The following is a 21,240-nucleotide window of genomic DNA, read 5'->3' as shown; positions in this document are numbered from 1 at the left end:
ATTTTTTCTGGCTTCCATTATTTATGGCTTCCATTATTGTAGTTCAGAAGTCAGCTGTCAGTCTAATTTTTGAAACTTTGAGGGTACTATGTCTTTGTGTTTTCTTTTCTGTTTGGTGTTAAGGTTTACATTTCTTTTCTTTTTCTTTTTTCTTTTCTTTTTTTTTCTTTTTTTTTTTTTTTTTTGAGACAGAATCTTGCTCTGTCACCTATGCTGGAATGCAGTGGCACAATCTTGGCTCACTGCAACCTCCACCTCCTGAGTTCAAACGATTCTCCTGCCTCAGCCTCCCAAGTAGCTGGGACTATAGGCGCCCACCACCATGCCCAGCTAATTCTTGTATTTTTGGTAGAGATGGAGTTTCACCATATTGGCCAGGTTGGTCTCAAACTCCTGACCTTGTGATCCACCTACCTCAGCCTCCCAAAGTGCTGGGATTACAGATGTGAGCCACTGCACCCGGCCTACATTTCTTTTTACTTCTCTGCTTCTGACTTGTTGGACTTCTTGAATCTATGAATTATTATTTTTTCATTACTTCAGAAAACTTCTCAGCCATTAATCTTCAAATAATGCTTCTTACTCATTCCTCTTTGCCTCTGTGTCTCCAGTTAAATGTTTTTAGAACTTTTCACGTTTTTCACTTTCTACTCTTTCTTATGTATCTTTTTTATCCTTTGTGTTTCCATGCTTTATTCTGGATAGTTTCTTTGCCTCTCTCCCAGTTCACTAATTCTCTTTTCAGCATATGCTTATATGTCTCATATGTTCCTCAGCCTATGTATAAATTTTATTTATTGTGTTTTTCTGTTCTAGAATTTTCTCATTGCTCTTTTCAAAATCTTCTGTATTGGTTTTTTTACAGTTTTCTATTCCCTGTGGAAAATTTTAAGCTTGGCTTTAATCTCCTTTATCATGGTAAACATGGTTATGTTACAGGATGTGTCTGATAAGTTTAATACCTGGAGTACATGCAGGCCTGTTCTATTCTTATGTTTCTCTACAGGTCTCATTTATATTTTATGGTCTTCTTGGATTTCCTGGTTATCTTGAATTTGATACTGGATATTGCATGTCTAAAACTACATTTAGAAATAATTTGAGGTCTAGAGTGATGTGATCCTCATTTGGAGAGAACTTGTGCTTGCTTTTGCCAGGTGCTTTGGGGGCACTTGAAGAGTGGGATATTTGCCACTATGATAGATGAGAACAATGGGATCTCATAGCAACAGCTGAATTTTGCATTTTTAAAAACTAGGGGAATATCTGATTAAATATTTTGTGTCCACTAAAAGTTTTGGACAATGCAGACAAGAGGGGAAAAGATAAATAACCAACGGCCCTACCATTCATTAACAGTCATTAAATATTTAAATATTTAGTTAAATATGATATTTGACTGATAAAAAAACTGAAATAAGAACTGGCTTACAGTTATACTACTGGTTAGTGGTATAAGCAAAGGTAGAATCTTCTAGTACGGTATTGTCTTCACTATGTAAAACTAATTTATGCCCCTAAATTAGGTTAGTGAGAAATGTGCCAATGTGTCTGTAATGTTTTATTTATTTTAATTCATAAGGTTATCTATTTTTCTGCTTGAAATATATATGGGTGTTTATGTGTGTGCCCACAATATTTTGAAGGTATTTTCCTTATGCATTCAATACCATTTTATTTTCCCCACTAGTCAAGGAGCCGAGATAACTTACTAGATGAACTCGTCTCAGGGCAGAAGAATAGAGCTCAGTCCCTAGAATAACAACAACAGGCATGAATGGAGTAGCTGAATGAATTTGTTAGACTCGTTTAAATAATAGATTTTTAAACCCAACGTTTTCAATTGAATAATATAAGTCTTTAGTTTTGTTTGGTTATTTGTTTTTGAGAGAGAAAAAGAGTCTTTTGAGACTAAACAGACCAAGAACTCTATAGAAGGAAGGCATAAATTTTCTATTAAAAAAACCTCAATAGTTTAGAAGAGAATGCATGCTGTTAAAAGATTTAATTTCTACCCAAAAGGAAATAAAAATTCAACATTCTGGCAGGAAAAGGGCATGCTGCCTCACAGAGGAGTTTGGCAAAGAATTCCAAAGAGTTGTAAGAAGAACCTGAGTGCAAAGGTGATTTACGCTTTTCTTCTTGGAGTGGCTTCTGTGAACCTTTCTTAGAGGCCTGCCATCCTTTGTCAAACCAGAGGAATAGAGTAGCAATGACTAGATGAGGTGCTCAGAGCAGTGGGGCACTTGCAGAGTCCTAAACACTCAGGACTGAATCACAGCACCCATGGAGGTAGGGCTTAAGGCAAGGAGACATTGTGTATGCAGGTGGCTGTCAGAGCCCATAGAAGAATGGTGCACATCAAAAATGAATGTTACAGATAAATAGTTCAAGGGAACAAGAGGGAGATCAGCAATTAGACCCATCAAAACATAATTTATCTTTGACAGCGGAACAAAGGCAACACAATGCAGAAAAGAGAGTGTTTCCAACAAATGATGCTGGAACTACTGGACATGCAAAAACATGAGCCCAGAGTGACCTTACACCCCTCATACAAGTTAACTCAAAATGGATCTTAGACCTGAATATAAAACACAAAACTATAAAGTTTCTAGAAAATAACGCAAGAGAAAATCTAGGTAACTCTAGGTCTGGTGATAACATTTTAGATAGGATACCAAAGGCACAATCCATAAAAGAAAGAATTAATAAGCTGGACTTCATTAAAATTTTTAAAACTCCTGCTCTGCAAAAGAAAATGTCAAGGGGATGAGAAGATAAGCCACAGACTGGGATAGAATATTTGCAAAATACATTATCTGATAAAGGACTATTACCTAAAATATACAAAGTATGGTTAAAACTCAGCAATAAGAAGATATATAACCCAATTAAAAGTGGGCAAAAGATTTGAACAGAGAACTCACCAATGAAGATATGTGGATGGTAATTAAACTACGAAAACATGCTCAACATCATACGGCATTAGGAAATTGCAAATTAAAACAAAAATGAGATACCATTACATAGCTGTTAGAGTGGCCAACATACAGAGCACTGATAACAGCACAAGTTGAGGCAGTAGAGCAATGGGAACTCTGATTTACTGCTGATGGGAAGGCAAAATGGTACATTCCCTTTGGAAGACAGTTTGGTGGTTTCTTACAAAACTAAACATACTCCTGCCATATGATCCAGCAATCGTGCCCCTTGGTATTTACCCAAAGGAGCTGAAAACTTATGTTCACACAAAAATCTGCACACAGATGTTGATAGCAGCTTTATTCATAACTGCCAAAACTTGGAAGCCAAAAATATGAGCTTCAGTAGGTGAATGAATAAACTGTGGTACATCTACACAATGAAATATTATTTAGTGCTAAAAAGAAACGAGCTATCAATCCATGCAAAGAAGCAGGAAACTTAAATGCCTATTACTAAGTGAAAAAAGTCAATCTGAGAAGGCTACATATTGTATGATTCCAAGTCTATGACATTCTGGAAAATGCAACATTATAGAGACCATAAAGAAGACCACTGGTTTCTGGGAGTTTGTAAATTCCTCTGGGCGTTTGTTTTGTTTTGAGATGCAGTTTTGTGGGAGGAATAAATAAGTGGAGCAGAAGGGAATTTTATGACAATGAGGCTACTCTGTATGATACTAGGTGGATGCACATTATTGCAATTTGTCAAAACCCATAGAATGTGTAATACCAAGAGTGAGCCCTAATATAACCTGTGGATGTTGGATGATGAGGATGTGTCAATGTAGGTTCATCAGTTATAACAAATGTACCACTGTGGTGCCAGATGTTGATAGCTGGGGAGACTGTGCATGTGGAGGGGAAGTGATGATATAGGAGCTCCCAGAACTTTCTGCCTAATTTTGCTGTGAACCTAAAACTGCTCTAAAAAATAAAATCTATTAAAATACAAAACAAAACAAAAAAACAATGTGTCTGGGCACACCTGTAATCCCAGGACTTTGGGAGGCCGAAGTGGGTGAATCACATGAGGTCAGGAGTTCCAGACCAGCCTGGCCAACATGGTGAAACCCCATCTATACTAAAAATACAAAAATTAGCTGGGCGTGGTGGTTGGTGCCTGTAATCCCAGCTATACAGGGATTCCAAGTCCCTGAGGCAGGAGAATCACTTGAACCTGGGAGGCGGAGTTTGCAGTGAGCTGAGATCATGCCACTGCACTCCAGCCTTGGCGACAAGAGAAAAACTGCATCTGAAAACAAAACAAAACAAAACAAAAAAATCAAAACAATGTATGCCAAAACAGTTTGTCAGAGACTACCTCCAATGAGTAACACTTCACGGAGTCCAATCTGAAAGTAGAAGGATTGTAGACTGGACACCTCATTTACTTTAGTGTCAAGATTCTTTTACCTTCCTCACCCTCAACCCCAGAATTTAGGCCTTCCTCAGGGAGAAAGGAAGATGAGAGAGGAGCTGAATTTTGAGAAGGATGTTTCAAATGACTGAATGGTTACCCAAGAGACTAAATCTCAGACCTTGAGTTGGTTAACTTTTCTGGTATCAGCCATACTGAGGAGGTGAGAGCTGAAATAATTGAATAGAGTTCAATTACAGAGAGAAATAAAGAATATTGTACATCTGGGTTTTGTCACTCTGCACATTCAAATGTACCACACATGTTTTCAAGTTACATGTAAAAGTTTGATCTTAGAAAAAGCATTCTCAGGAAAATACACAGGGCTTATCCCAGCAAACACCATTTATGAAGTTGCATCTGACAGGTGAGACACTCCTCCCTTCTGGCATCTTCCCCACCTGTAAGGGTGAATTCACTCCTTTTTCATTGAACATGCCATTCTAATGCACAAAGTACACAGTAAGCCTCACAAGGAGGGCTACTTAAATTTGCATACCAAACAAGCCTGACATCTAGGATGTCTTGTGGCCGGTCAGCACAGAGATAGAAAAATCGGGGGCAGTGACCCGGATATTGAGAGACTCACTCCTCTGAGGGATAAGCCTGCAGGTGGCAGACTGGAAAGCAATGAATTGAAACCGATTTCCTTCTACATTTCTCTGGAGACAAGATGGTAATATACCAGGGCCATGGTCTTCCTGTCTTGATACCTGTGCTCATCCCAAATGCACACACACACACATACACACACACACACACACACACATAAAGACAGCTTCAGGAGACAGATCTTTGGACAACAAAAAGATCTCTAGATTAGATCTATCTAGGCCGGAACCGGCAGGTGGGCTTCAGTCTTTGAAAAGCAGAAGCTACTATGCATGAGTTGTTGTTCTCATAACTGAAAATCTAAAAATATAAGGAAATTCATTTTAATACTGACAGATTGGAAAACGGAAGGAAGAATTTAGAAAACTCAGAGAGAGTGTCAAAGAACAAGGCAAGAAAGGCTTAGTAACATGCTCGTAATTAGACAAAAAATGATGTGCAAGCTCCAGGGATTTTCTCCCCTGGAATCTTCTCTCTCCATGGAAAACCCACACAAGTTGGCTGTACCCTTGAGAGCCAAGCCAGGATCAGGGAGCTATAATTGGTGTTTAGACACAGTGCTACACGCAAGGCTAGGTTTAACTCTTGGCCAAAGAAGTGACCTTTTTCTAGAATTTTACTGTGTGGTACATGCCCTCTAAGCACAGGAAGTGTTAGCAATGGGCAAATAAATCTCATGCTCGGGCCTGACCGGAATAATGGTTGAAACTGGAGGAAGTGACAGGCTGCAGGCTGTTATTCAAATGAGGGCAACATAGCTAAGTGTTGTAACGTGGCTTGTTAGACAAACATAATCATCTGGAAAAGCTACAAATCTAGAGTTGAGAGATGGGTTCAAGTAAAGAGAGAGTAAAAGGGAGAGAAAGGCTGGGCGTGGTGGCTCACACTTGTAATCCCAGCACTGTGGGAGGCCAAGGGGAGCAGATGGCTTGAGCTCAGGAGTTCGAGACCAGCCTTGGCAACATGGTGAAACCCCATCTCTATAAAAAATACAAAAATTAGCTGGGTGTGGTGCCACATGCTGCCTGTGGTCAGAGCTACTCCAGAGACTGAGGTGGGAGAATTGCTTGAGTCCAGCAGGTCAAGGAAGCAGTGAGCCATGATCCATGATCACTCCACTGCACTCCAGCCTGGGTGACAGAGTGAGACCCTGTCTCAAAAATAAAGTAAAAATTAAAAGAAAGAGAGAGAAAAAAAGAGAGAGAGATACAGTAGATACTTAGACCTCGAGCAGTTAATTAGACAGAAAATACTGGTGAAACTTTCCTCAAGAAATGAAAATAGAATAAGAATGGGCAGGAAAGTAAGATGTAATAGTGATATTGAGCTGCAGAGGGAGCAGTAGTAAATCTAACACTATTTTTACACAAAGATTAGATAAGTTCTCTGAAGGGAAAGGAAAGAAAAAACAAAGATATTTGGGCAGATATTTGATTCAAAGCTCAGGGTGATAGGTTAAAAAAAAAAGTTGGTTACAATTGGAAGTGAATTGAACAGAAAATGAAGCACAGAGTTGGTGAACAAGCAGAGGTACAGTTTGCAGCCTTGAATGGTGACAGATTCCAAAGAAAATTTCTTTTTTTTTTTTGAGACAGAATCCACTCTTGTCACCCAGGCTGGAGTGCAGTGGCATGATCTCAGCTCACTGCAACCTCTGCTTCCTGGGTTCAAGTGAACCCCGGCTGCCTCAGCCTCCTGAGTAGCTGAGATTAGAGGCACCTGGCACCATGCCTGGCTAATTTTTGTGTTTTTAGCAGAGAGGGGGTTTTACCATGTTGACCAGGCTGGTCTTGAACTCCTAACCTCAGGTGACTCGCCTGCCTCAGCCTCCCAAAGTGCTGGGATTACAGGCATGTGCCACTGGACCTGGCCCCAGAGAAAATTTTTAATCACAATACTTGTAATCAAAGACAAATCAAAAGATACTACAGAAGCAGGATGTACAATAAGAAATGCCTTATGAGTTAGGGAGGATTCCCTCTTTTTCTAATGATTAGAATAGTTTCAGAAGGAATGGTACCAGCTCCTCCTTGTACCTCTGGTAGAATTTGGCTGTGAATCATTCTCAGCAAACTATCGCAAGAACAGAAAACCAAACACCGCATGTTCTCACTCATAGGTGGGAATTGAACAATGAGATCACTTGGACACGGGAAGGGGAACATCACACACCAGGGCCTATTATGGGGAGGGGAGAGGGGGAGAGATGGCACTGGGAGTTATATCTGATGTAAATGATGAGTTGATGGGTGCTGATGAGCTGATGGGTGCAGCACACCAACATGGCACATGTATACATATGTAACAAACCCGCACGTTGTGCACATGTACCCTAGAACTTAAAGTATAATAAAATAAATAAATAAATAAAAGAAATGCCTTATGAAGGAGAGTGGGGAGTGACTGGCAGAGATGGCAAGCGATGAGCATAGAGAACATCTCCTGACAAACAGTTGTTGGCAAGAAAACTCAGGGATTTTCGTTTCATACTGGTAAGGATTTGATAGCCCTCAGACACAGTTCTTTCTGGGAGAGCTCTGTAGTAGATGAGCCATATGTCAAACCAAGAGAGATATGAATATCATTTTCCACTGTCTCCATTCAGAGATAATATGGCATTCCCTTAGAGCACGGTCTGAACTGGGCCATGATTATTACTAACACTTATAAAGACATTGAACATCAGAAACTTTTTAAAGTATCAGTGCTTGTGTCATCTTTTGGATTGTACACATCACAAGTGGAAATAGCGTCCTCCCTTAGTTGTATGAGTTGTGTATGACACAGAGGGAGTTTCTGAACCATGAGCATCTACACTCACCATGGGTTTGACCAACCAAGGGATATTAGTTTCTCCCTTTTCTCATGGAGGTGGCAAAGATAAAACATAAAAGCTGTGCTTGGGCATAATAAAAACTTACAGGGCTTTACTTTTGTGGAAAATGTGACCCATTACAAATGCTGACCATGATACACTGCCCCAGGTAACTTCACTCTTCTCCATTTGGGTGAGATGCTGCTGATTCTGTTTTGACCCTGATAGGTATTAAGAACCAGGCTCTCAAATATGATTACCACCTCCAGGTCAGCATACCCTGTAAGTATTTCAGTGAAGGATGATGAGGACCCAAGCTCCTCATTAAACTCCAGCTGACCTTCACACAATTGAGGATAAAAGGCTGTTGGTTGGTGCTCAAATTATATTGTGGAGAGAACTATCATTTTCTAACAAAAGTCAAGCAAAACCCTGGAGAGACTTTTCACCTCTTCCACCTATCTCAGCAAAGAACACACTGTGCTGATTATTTTCTATTTGGTCTCCTACCCCTACTCACAAGAGCTGAGAGCTCTTCTCTCCCTTCCTTTGCCATTCCCTGCCTTGCTCTGGAACTTAAGAGACTCCCGCTAATGGCCTGTATCATCTAGGTACCCGTATACACCAGCTTCTCATGGTGTTGACTGATGGGAGGCACCATCAAGAGACTGCAGAGCTAGAGCAGAGAGGAGTCAGGTTGTATCTTCCCCACTTGCTCCCAACTTAGGCACAGAGATACTGAGAGCAGCTGTCTCTTTCAGGGACTACAGCTTTTGCCTGAACTCCTTCTCCTCAGCTCCAGCTCTCAGTGGACTTTGATACCATGATCCAAACCCCAAGCTAACCTTGTGCTCCTTTAGACCTCAGACAGCAACAGCTTCTTGCTCTTGTTAGTTTCTGGGTACCCCAACATTCACTATTGATTCTCTCCCCACATTCTGTCTTTAATAAAGTTCAGCTGTCTGGTCCTGTTGCAATCCTGACTCATATAAGCCTCTATCTCTGCTATCTTAGTCTGTTTGGGCTGCTATAGCAAAAATACCACTGAGTGGCTTAAACAGCAAACACTCATTTCTCACAGTTCTAGAGACTGGCAAGTCCAAGATCAAGGCACTGGCAGATTTTGGGTTTGGTGAGGTCCCTTTTCCTGGTTGATAGAGCCTGTCTTCTTGCTGCATCACCACATGGTGGAAGAGGAGAAGGAGCTCTCTGGGGCCTATTTTATAAGGGCACTGATCACGTGCATGAGGGCTTCACCCTCATGATATTAATCACCTCTCAAAGGCCCCACCTCCTAATACATTCACATTGAGAATAACGATTTCAACCTATGAGTTTGGCTGGTTTGGGGAACACACAAATTCAGACCATAATACCTGTCGATAGGGAAAATAATTGAGAATACCCTGCTCTCTTAAAATGGAGTTTTTATTCTTGCAAATAAGTGTTGTTTGGAATCTATGTTACTCCTTGTACTCAGAAGTGAATACTTTGCTACTTTCTCTAACTAGACGGTTTTATCAGAAAATGGAAAGATAAGGCGAGAGGAGAACTTCAGAAGATTTCTTTTCGAGTCTTATATAATTATCAGGCTTGGGATTTCTCTAAAAGCAGATAGCCAGCTGTGTGAATGCCTTTCCTTTGTTCTTTTTATCCCTGGGATCACTAAGACCCTTATCAAAAAGAACATATTCAAATAAATGCATCTAATCTCTTTGAATTGGTACTTATTTTTAAAGAGAAATAAGAAAGCTTGGAACATCCTTCACCAATTTAGGTATGGAAGTTTTATTGATTTCAACCTAATACTTAGAGCCTGTAAATATTTTTCAAGGGATTGCTTAATAATAATTTTATAGGGCATAACAGAAATTATAAACATATGATTGAGACATCAATTTGTATTATCAAAATTGCAGAAATATTTTATTATAAATTTTAGAAACTTTATACCCTCATCCTGACCACTCCCAATTTTTTTTCCTAGACTTTCTTCTACTCACTGTTGGCATGCACATTTGTTTTTGGCAGGCTATGGGATATCTTTGTAAATATGCACATTTCTACTCTGCTTTTCTTCATAAAATCTTATTTCATAGGTAGTTTTCAGTTAACATTTATTTTTTATTTTTAGTAGCTACATAATATTCTACCAGCTATTATTATTTGCCCATTTAATACCACTTAGGAGTATTTAGGTTATTTCCAATAATCAGGCTGTGATGGTTAATTTTATATGTCAACGTGGCTGGGCCACAGTGCCAATATTTGGTCAAAGATTATTCTGGATGTTTCTGCAATTATGTTTCCAGATGAAATTTATATTTAAATTGGGGGAATTTGAGTAAAGCAGGTTGTCCTCCATAATATGGCTTGCACTCATCCAATCAGTCAGAGAGGCTCAAAGAGAATGAAAGACTGACCTTCCCTGAGCAAGGGAATTCTGCAGCAGATGGGCTTTGAGCTTCAATTGTAACATCAGCTCTTCCTTGGTCTCAGCCTCCAAACCCATCCTGCAGACTTTGGATTTGCCAGCCTCCATCATTGCTCGAACCAACTCTTTATAATAATCTCTTTCTATGTATACATATCCCGTTGTTTCTGTTTCTCTAGAAAATCCTAATACATAGGTAATCCCTAGAAGTAAACCTTTTTTTTTTTTTTTTTTTTTTTTTTTTTTTTTTTTTTTTTTTTTTAAGGCAGAGTCTCGCTCTGTTGCTCAGGCTGGAGTGCAGTGGTTCTTGACTCACTGCAAGCTCCGCTTCCCAGGTTCATGCCATTCTCCTGCCTCAGCCTCCCAAGTAGCTGGGACTACAGGTGCCTGCCACCATGCCTGGCTAATTTTTTTTTTTTTTTTGTATTTTTAGTAGAGAGGGGTTTTCACCATGTTACCCAGAATGGTCTTGATCTCCTGACCTCGTGATTTGCCCACATCAGCCTCCCAAAGTGCTGGGATTACAGGCATGAGCCACTGTGTCCAGCCCCCTAGAAGTAAACTCTTTAGAAATCCAGTAGAATCATATTTGCTGCACTTGAGAATTTGAGAACTGTTTCTCTCTTTCTTGGTTAGAAACATCATGGGATTATGTCTGGAGTTGGTTCCTTCCGGTGGGTTCGTGGTCTTGCTGACTTCAAGAATGGAGCCGGGGACCTTCGCAGTGAGTGTTACAACTCCTAAAGGTGGCATGGACCCAACGACTGAACAGCAGCAAGATTTACTGCCAAAAGCAAAAGAACAAACCTTCCTCAGCATGGAATGGGATCTGAGTGGTTTGCTCTGCCCGCTGGGGGTGGCCAGCTTTAATTCCCTTATTTGTCACCACCCATGTCCTGCTGATTGGTCCATTTTACAGAGAGTTGATTGGTCTATTTTACAGAGTGCTGATTGGTCCATTTTACAAACCTCTAGCCAGCCACAGAGCGCTGATTGGTGCATTTTTACAGAGCACTGATTGGTGCATTTTACAAATCTCTTGTAAGACAGAAAAGTTCTTCAAGTCCCCTCCTGACCTAGAAGTCCAGCTGGCTTCCTCTCAGGATGATGCTTAAGGTGATTATTCTTTTGTCCATAGAGAAGTGAGTTTTTGAGGCTTATGGAATCCATCAAAATTTTTAGAAGTTTCATATTATAACATAATATTATATCATAATTCAGTATTTTCTCTTAGTATTGTTTTCTACTTTAATTTTCCTGTAAGTAAATTATTAAAATATAATTAAAATTTTAAAGTAAGAAGAAATAAAAAAATTGCTACTATACCATTAACTGCAATGAAGATGGAAGAAATGGTTGGTTCTATTCATAGGTTATCTTCATGGACTTCTAGATGTCTGGTGATCAGGGTTTGGGTGAAGATATACTGGGTGAAGGGGCAGATAAAATTGGTTAATAATGTAAAGAGTTAAGATTTGGGGAGAGAAAATTAAATAAGCAGCATAAAGAGAACAGCAGAGCAGGAGCAGGTACCTTGCATTCAGCTGTGAACAAGATGAAGGGATGGCATCTCATTCTGATAGTGGGAAGGAAACTGAGATTTGGCAAGGTAAAGGGGAATGGATGAAGCCAGGGCAAGAGTCCTGCTACTTCATAGTATACCCTGAAATATGGTTAGATATGAGTAGGTATGCATAGAATAAAAACCAGATTGGGGCTTGGAGAAATGGCCCCTGGCAGACTTGGAGTTTTCCTTTATGGCAAAGCAGAAAGAATTCTGATAATCAAGCTTTTTCTTATCTAACATATAGTTCTGCAACTTGAGAGCCAAAGAGTTGGATGTTGTCCATACCAGGGATGGTTAAAGAAGCTAAGGGAAAATTCAGAGCTGACAAGACAGCTGTCTTCAAATGTCCGAGGACTCTCCATATGGAAGAGAAGAAGGATTTCTGATCAACGGATAGAATTAATAGGGAGACAGATTTTGGCTCAATAGAAGGGACATTTTCTAATCATTATAACTGTCACACAATGGAGTGGATAATCTGTGGAATGTTGAGACCCTGACACACTGGACGTGTTCAGGCTGGTGTACCATCTGTCAGAGATGCTATCAGATGAGATGACTCACTGTTAAAAATAACATTTTGTAATAATTATTAGAGTAGAATATGTCCACAGGAGACTATGTAAAAAATAAAGCGTTAAGAAGAAAAGAGAAGGCATCCTTAACTGCACCATCTATAGTTGACCCCTATTAACAGTTTGATGTATTTCCATTTGATACTTTTTGCTGTGTACATAAAGCTCTACATTTGTACCTTCCAAAAGCATGTATATAGCACATACATTATAAGTTTTCACAATATATGCATGGACTGCAAATATAGCTGTATAGATTTATCTTTTTTCTCTAAATTATATAAGGTTTTTCTATGTTTTAAAATAATCAGAAACATAATTTTAATTTGTTGTGGATGACCTAATGCTATGAATGGAAGTGTCTAGTGGTACATATACACATGATGTCCTGTTGAACATCTTTACACACACCTATATATGAATATGCAGACGTGTGTGTGTGTGTGTGTGCACCCACATTTTATTTCTTTGGGAAAAATCTTAGGCATAGAAACACTGGGTCAGAGAACAGACATTTTTTAGTCTTTTGATACAGAACAGGACTCCAGAAAATATACATCAATTTGTAATCTCAAAAGAAGTTTACAGGAGTCCTTGTTTTAGCACAATCTTGCCTGTAATAAATCATACTATGTTTTAAGATATATGTCAATTTGGTAGTTAAAATTGTATTTCAGTTTTTGATAAAGTGAATTTGTTATTATTGATACACTGGATTATTTGCCACTGGAAGAGGGAAAAACAGTAGCACATTGCTCACACTCTATACAGCTAGAGGATCACAACACATGGAGATAAATATTAGAGAATTTCAGTCTAGGAAGGTGCAAAAGAGATGGACAGTGACAGGGAGGGGTAGTGTAGAATGATGGCATAGTCAAGCTCAGAGACTCTCCTCTCTGAGGCATGTCACTCAAATTTTCCTCCCTGAGAGTTGGGCCCCTGGGTACATATGACCTGTCAAGGTAGCTGTTATCTTTAATAAAATATAAAGTTAGGGAGAGAAATGTTAAGATATTTGAGACAATTTGCATGTAGGAAAAACCATAAACTGTTGAAACATTGTAGAGAAGAGAAAAGGTGCAACATAAAATAAAAGTAGAAATTAATCTTAAATAATGGAGGATGTTGGTAGCATGAAACAGAAAGAAGCAGTTGTAAGAAGAAACAAGTTACAAATACTGGATATAAAAAGTATAAGAATTGGAACAAAGAACGTAATGAGTGGACTGAATAACAAATTGGGTATAGCTGAAGAACAATTAGTAAGTATAACAATTTAAGGTACTGTCTCAGAGTGCATTAGAAGAGAATAGAGTAACAGAAAATAGTAAGAGAAAAAGTTAAAGGAGATAGAAGATCAAAGCAGAAATGTCAATGCCTTTGTAAAAAAAAATTCAAAAAAGAGAGAAAAATGTAAGCAAAAGAAAGAGTAGCTAAAAAAATTATCAAAAATTTCCTGACGTTAAAAAAATGCATTAAAACCCCTTAGATTTCAAAAGGTGATAGAGAATGGAAAATAGTTATTAATTTTAAAAGACTTAAAAGATATATAAGCCAAATAAAATATTTTGATCATGTTTTTAATCCTATGTTGGAAAAAAATTGTAAAACAATCAGAAAAATCTGAACAGACTATTAAATGGTGTTAAAGAATTATTGAAATATTTCTAGGTGTGATAAAGGTATAATGGGTATGTTAAAAAGATGAGTCCTTTTCACTTAGATATGCCAAATTTATTATGAATGAAATATATGATGCTTGTGATTTGCTTTAAACTGCTGGCAGTGGTGCAACAGAACAAAAGCATAAATGAAAGAAAATCGGTCATTTACTGACATTTGTTCAAACTGAGTGATGAATACATGGGAATTCATTGTAACATATAAGTCTCTTTCTTGTGTACATGGAAAAATCCTCTGAGAAATTGGTTGAAAAATAAATTAAATTTTAAAAATAAATGTGTTGTAGAATGAATGTCAAAATAGATAAGAAAGTGCACAGAAACATGCATTCATATTACCTCATTCTAGTCACATTACAGTGAATTTTAAGAAGTTTAGTCAAACTAGGGTGGGCAGAGCAAGATGGCCGAATAGGAACAGCTCAAGTCTCCAACTCCCAGCGCAAGCCACACAGAAGACAGGTGATTTCTGCATTTTCAACTGAGGTACTGGGTTCATCTCACTAGGGAGTGCCTGACAATCGGTGCTGGTCAGCTGCTGCAGCCCAACCAGCCAGAGCTGAAGCAAGGCGAGGAACCTCCTCACCTGGGAAGTGCAAGGGGGAAGGGAATCCCTTTTCCTAGCCAGGAAAACTGAGACACACAACACCTGGAAAATCGGGTAACTCCCACCCCAATACTGCGCTCTACCAAGGATCTTAGCAAATGGGCACACCAGGAGACTATATCCCACACCTGGCCAGGAGGGTCCCACGCCCACAGAGCCTCCCTCATTGCTAGTACAGCAGTCTGCGATCTCTCTGCAAGGCAGCAGCGAGGCTGGGGGAGGGGCGCCCGCCATTGCTGAGGCTTAAGTCGATAAACAAAGCAGCTGGGAAGCTTGAACTGGGTGGAGCTCACAGCAGCACAAGGAGTCCTGCCTGTCTCTGTAGACTCCACTTCTGGGGACAGGGCACACCTAAACAACAACAACAACAAAAAGCAGCTGAAACCTCTGCAGACGCAAACGACTCTGTCTGACAGCTTTGAAGAGAGCAGTGGATCTCCCAACAAGGAGGTTGAGATCTGAGAAGGGACAGATTGCCTGCTCCAGTGGGTCCCTGAACCCTGAGTAGCCTAACTGGGAGACATCCCCCACTAGGGGCAGACCGACACCCCACACCTGACACGGCGGAGTACACCCTTGAGAGGAAGCTTCCAAAGCAAGAATCAGACAGGTACACTCGCTGTTCAGCAATATTCTATCTTCTGCAGCCTCTGCTGCTGATACCGAGGCAAACAGGGTCTGGAGTGGACCTCAAGCAATCTCCAACAGACTACACCTGAGGGTCCTGACTGTTAGAAGGAAAACTAACAAACAGGAAGGACATCCACACCAAAACCCCATCAGTACGTCACCATCATCAAAGACCAGAGGCAGATAAAACCACAAAGATGGGGAAAAAGCAGGGCAGAAAAGCTGGAAATTCAAAAAATAAGAGTGCATCGCCCCCTGCAAAGGAACGCAGCTCATCACCAGCAATGGATCAAAGCTGGATGGAGAATGACTTTGACGAGATGAGAGAAGAAGGCTTCAGTCCATCAAACTTCTCAGAGCTAAAGGAGGAATTACGTACCCAGCGCAAAGAAACTAAAAATCTTGAAAAAAGGGTGGAAGAATTGATAACTAGAGTAATTAATGCAGAGAAGGCCATAAACGAATTGACAGAGATGAAAACCATGACACGAGAAATACGTGACAAATGCACAAGCTTCAGTAACCGACTCGATCAACTGGAAGAAAGAGTATCAGCGATTGAGGGTCAAATGAATGAAATGAAGCGAGAAGAGAAACCTAAAGAAAAAAGAAGAAAAAGAAATGAACAAAGCCTGCAATAAGTATGGGATTATGTAAAAAGACCAAATCTACGTCTGATTGGGTTGCTTGAAAGTGAGGGAGAAAATGGAACCAAATTGGAAAACACTCTTCAGGATATCATCCAGGAGAACTTCCCCAACCTAGTAGGGCAGGCCAACATTCAAAGTCAGGAAATACAGAGAACGCCACAAAGATACTCCTCGAGAAGAGCAACTCCAAGACACATAATTGCCAGATTCATCAAAGTTGAAATGAAGGAAAAAATCTTAAGGGCAGCCAGAGAGAAAGGTGGGGTTACCCACAAAGGGAAGCCCATCAGACTAACAGCAGATCTCTCGGCAGAAACTCTACAAGCCAGAAGGGAGTGGGGGCCAATATTCAACATTCTTAAAGAAAATAATTTTCAACCCAGAATTTCATATCCAGCCAAACTAAGTTTCCTAAGTGAAGGAGAAATAAAATCCTTTACAGATAAGCAAATGCTTAGAGATTTTGTCATCATCAGGCCTGCCTTACAAGAGACACTGAAGGAAGCACTAAACATGGAAAGGAAAAACTGGTACCAGCCATTGCAAAAACATACCAAAATGTAAAGACCATCGAGGCTAGGAAGAAACTGCATCAACTAATGAGCAAAATAACCAGTTAATATCATAATGGCAGGATCAAGTTCATACATAACAATATTAACCTTAAATGTAAATGGACTAAATGCTCCAATTAAAAGACACGGACTGGCAAACTGAATAAAGAGTCAAGACCCATCAGTTTGCTGTATTCAGGAGACCCATCTCACATGAGAGACATACATAGACTCAAAATAATGGGATGGAGGAAGATCTACCAAGCAAATGGAGAATTAAAAAAAGCAGGGGTTGCAATACTAGTCTCTGATAAAACAGACTTTAAACCATCAAAGATCAAAAGAGACAAAGAAGGCCATTACATAATGGTAAAGGGATCAATTCTACAGGAAGAGCTAACTATCCTAAATATATATGCACCCAATAGGAGCACCCAGATTCATAAAGCAAGTCCTTAGAGACTTACAGAGAGACTTAGACTCCCATACAATAATAATCGGAGACTTCAACACCTCACTGTCAACATTAGACAGATCAACGAGACAGAAAGTTAACAAGGATATCCAGGAATTGAACTCATCTCTGCAGCAAGCAGACCTAATACACACCTATAGAACTCTCCACCCCAAATCAGCAGAATATACATTCTTCTCAACACCACATCACACTTATTCCAAAATTGAGCACATAATTGGAAGTAAAGCACTCTTCAGCAAATGTACAAGAACAGAAATTATAACAAACTGTCTCTCAGACCACAGTGCAATCAAACTAGAACTCAGGACTAAGAAACTCAATCAAAACCGCTCAACTACATGGAAACTGAATAACCTGCTCCTGAATGACTACTGGGTACATAACGAAATGAAAGCAGAAATAAAGATGTTCTTTGAAACCAATGAGAACAAAGATACAACATACCAGAATCTCTGGGACACATTTAAAACAGGGTGTAGAGGGAAATTTATAGCACTAAATGCCCTCAAGAGAAAGCTGGAAAGATCTAAAATTGACACTCTAACATCACAATTAAAAGAACTAGAGAAGCAAGAGCAAACACATTCAAAAGCTAGCAGAAGGCTAGAAATAACTAAGATCAGAGCAGAACTGAAGGAGATAGAGACACAAAAAACCCTCCAAAAACCAATGAATCCAGGAGTTGGTTTTTGAAAAGATCAACAAAATTGATAGACCGCTAGCAAGACTAATAAAGATGAAAAGAGAGAAGAATCAAATAGATGCAATAAAAAATGATAAAGGGTATATCACCACCAACCCCACAGAAATACAAACTACCATCAGAGAATACTATAAACACCTCTATGCAAATAAACTAGAAAATATAGAAGAAATGGATAATTTCCTGGACACTTACACTCTCCCAAGACTAAACCAGGAAGAAGCTGAATTCCTGAATAGACCAATAGCAGGCTCTGAAATTGAGGCAATAATTAATAGCCTACCAACCAAAAAAAGTCCAGGACCAGATGGATTCACAGCTGAATTCTACCAGAGGTACAAGGAGGAGCTGGTACCATTCCTTCTGAAACTATTCCAAACAATAGGAAAAGAGGGAATCCTCCCTAACTCATTTTATGAGGCCAACATCATCCTAATACCTAAGCCTGGCAGAGACACAACAAAAAAAGAGAATTTTAGACCAATATCCCTGATGAACATCGATGCAAAAATCCTCAATAAAATACTGGCAAACCGGATCCAGCAGCACATCAAAAAGCTTATCCACCATGATCAAGTGGGCTTCATCTCTGGGATGCAAGGTGGGTTCAACATACACAAATCAATAAACGTAATCCAGCATGTAAACAGAACCAAAGACAAAAACCATATTATCTCAATAGATGCAGAAAAGGCTTTTGACAAAATTCAACAGCCCTTCATGCTAAAAATGCTCAATAAATTTGGTATTGATGGAACATTTCTCAAAATAATAAGAGCTATTTATGACAAACCCACAGCCAATATCATACTGAATGGGCAAAAATTGGAAACATTCCCTTTGAAAACTGGCACAAGACAGGGATGCCCTCTCTCACCACTCCTATTCAACATAGTGTTGGAAGTTCTGGCTAGGGCAATCAGGCAAGAGAAAGAAATAAAGGTATTCAAGTTAGGAAAAGAAGTCAAATTGTCCCTGTTTGCAGATGACACGATTGTATATTTAGAAAACCCCATTGTCTCAGCCCAAAATCTCCTTAAGCTGATAAGCAACTTCAGCAAAGTCTTAGGATACAAAATTAATGTGCAAAAATCACAAGCATTCTGATACACCAGTAACAGACAGAGAGCCAAATCATGAATGAACTTCCATTCACTATTGCTTCAAAGAGAATGAAATACCTAGAAATCCAACTTACTAGGGATGTAAAGGACCTCTTCAAGGAGAAGTACAAACAACTGCTCAGTGAAATAAGAGGACACAAACAAATGGAAGAACATACCATGCTCATGGATAGGAAGAATCAATATCGTGAAAATGGCCATACTGCCCAAAGTAATTTATAGATTCAATGCCATCCCCATCAAGCTACCAATGAGTTTCTTCACAGAATTGGAAAAAACTGCTTTAAAGTTCATATGGAACCAAAAAAGAGCCTGCATTGCCAAGACAATCCTAAGTCAAAAGAAGAAAGCTGGAGGCATACTTCAAACTATACTACAAGGCTACAGTAACCAAAACAGCATGGTACTGGTATCAAAACAGAGATATAGACCAATGGAACAGAACAGAGTCCTCAGAAATAATACCACACATCTACAGCCATCTGATCTTTGACAAATCTCAGAAAAAGAAGAAATGGGAAAGGATTCCCTATTTAATAAATGGTGCTGGGAAAATTGGCTAGCCATAAGTAGAAAGCTGAAACTGGATTCTTTCCTTACTCCTTATATGAAAATTAATTCAAGATGGATTAGAGACTTAAATGTTAGACCTAATACCATAAAAACCCTAGAAGAAAACCTAGGTAATACCATTCAGGACATAGGCATGGGCAAGGACTTCATGTCTCAAACACCAAAAGCAACGGCCACAAAAGCCAAAATTCACAAATGGGGTCTAATTAAAGTAAAGAGCTTCTACACAGCAAAAGAAACTATCATCAGAGTGAACAGGCAACCTACAGAATGGGAGAAAATGTTTGCAATCTACTCATCTGACAAAGGGCTAACATCCAGAACCTACAAAGGACTCAAACAAATTTACAAGAAAAAAACAAGCAACCCCATCGAAAAGTGGGCAAAGGATATGAACAGACAGTTCTCAAAAGAAGACATTCATACAGCCAACAGACACATGAAAAAATGCTCATCATCACTGGCCATCAGAGAAATGCAAATCAAAACCACAATGAGATACCATCTCACACCAGTTAGAATGGCAATCATTAAAAAAGTCAGGAAACAACAGGTGCTGGAGAGGATGTGGAGAAATAGGAACACTTTTACACTGTTGGTGGGATTGTAAACTAGTTCAACCATTATGGAAAACAATATGGCGATTCCTCAAGGATCTAGAACTAGAAGTACCATATGACCCAGCCATCCCATTACTGAGTATATACCCAAAGGATTATAAATCATGCTGCTATAAAGACACATGCACACGTATGTTTATTGCAGCACTATTCACAATAGCAAAGACTTGGAATCAACCCAAATGTCCATCAGTGACAGACTCGATTAAGAAAATGTGGCACATATACACCATGGAATACTATGCAGCCATGAAAAAGGATGAGTTTGTGTCCTTTGTAGGGGCATGGATGCAGCTGAAAACCATCATTCTTAGCAAACTATCACAAGAACAGAAAACCAAACACCGCATGTTCTCACTCATAGGTGGGAACTGAACAATGAGATCACTTGGACTTGGGAAGGGGAACATCACACACCGGGGCCTATCATGTGGAGGGGGGAGAGGGGAGGGATTGCATTGGGAGTTATACCTGATGTAAATGATGAGTTGATGGGTGCTGACGAGTTGATGGGTGCAGCACGCCAACATGGCACAAGTATACATATGTAACAAACCTGCACATTATGCACATGTACCCTAGAACTTAAAGTACAATAATAATAATAATTAAAAAAAAGAAGTTTAGTCAAACTAAAATCTCTAAAAGATTTCAGAGAGAAAAAGTAGATAACCTAGAAAGGAAAAGAATTAGGTCGACCTCACGCTTATCAACAGCAACACTGAATATCAGAAGACAATAGAGTAGTATTTTCATATTGTGGAATGACAAGAGCTTAGAACTTAGAATCATATAGCAAGCTAAATTATCTTTTAAATATAAGGACAAAATAAAGATATTTTCAGCCCCCCAAAAAAGAAAAAACGTCTTTAGAAAGTTTCCCAAACACCCTCTTTTAAAACTCATAGGAGGAACATATTTTAAAAAAGAAAAAGAAATTGGAACTCTCATGAGTTATTTGTAAAGAAAAACTAAATTTATTCTTTTTTATTTTTTATTTTCAGTGTTCGCAATTTCTTTTTTCTTTTTATTTTTTATTATACTTTAACTTCTAGGGTACATGCGCACAACGTGCAGGTTTGTTACATATGTATACATGTGCCATGTTGGTTTGCTGCACACATCAACTCGTCATTTACATTAGGTATTTCTCCTAATGCTATCTCTCCCCCAGGCCCCAATGCCCCAAATGGCCCCGATGTGTGATGT

The sequence above is a fragment of the Macaca thibetana genome, chromosome 7 (genome assembly GCF_024542745.1).
Source record: "Macaca thibetana thibetana isolate TM-01 chromosome 7, ASM2454274v1, whole genome shotgun sequence".
Classification (NCBI taxonomy): Eukaryota; Metazoa; Chordata; class Mammalia; order Primates; family Cercopithecidae; genus Macaca; species Macaca thibetana.
This window is presented reverse-complemented; position numbering follows the sequence as displayed.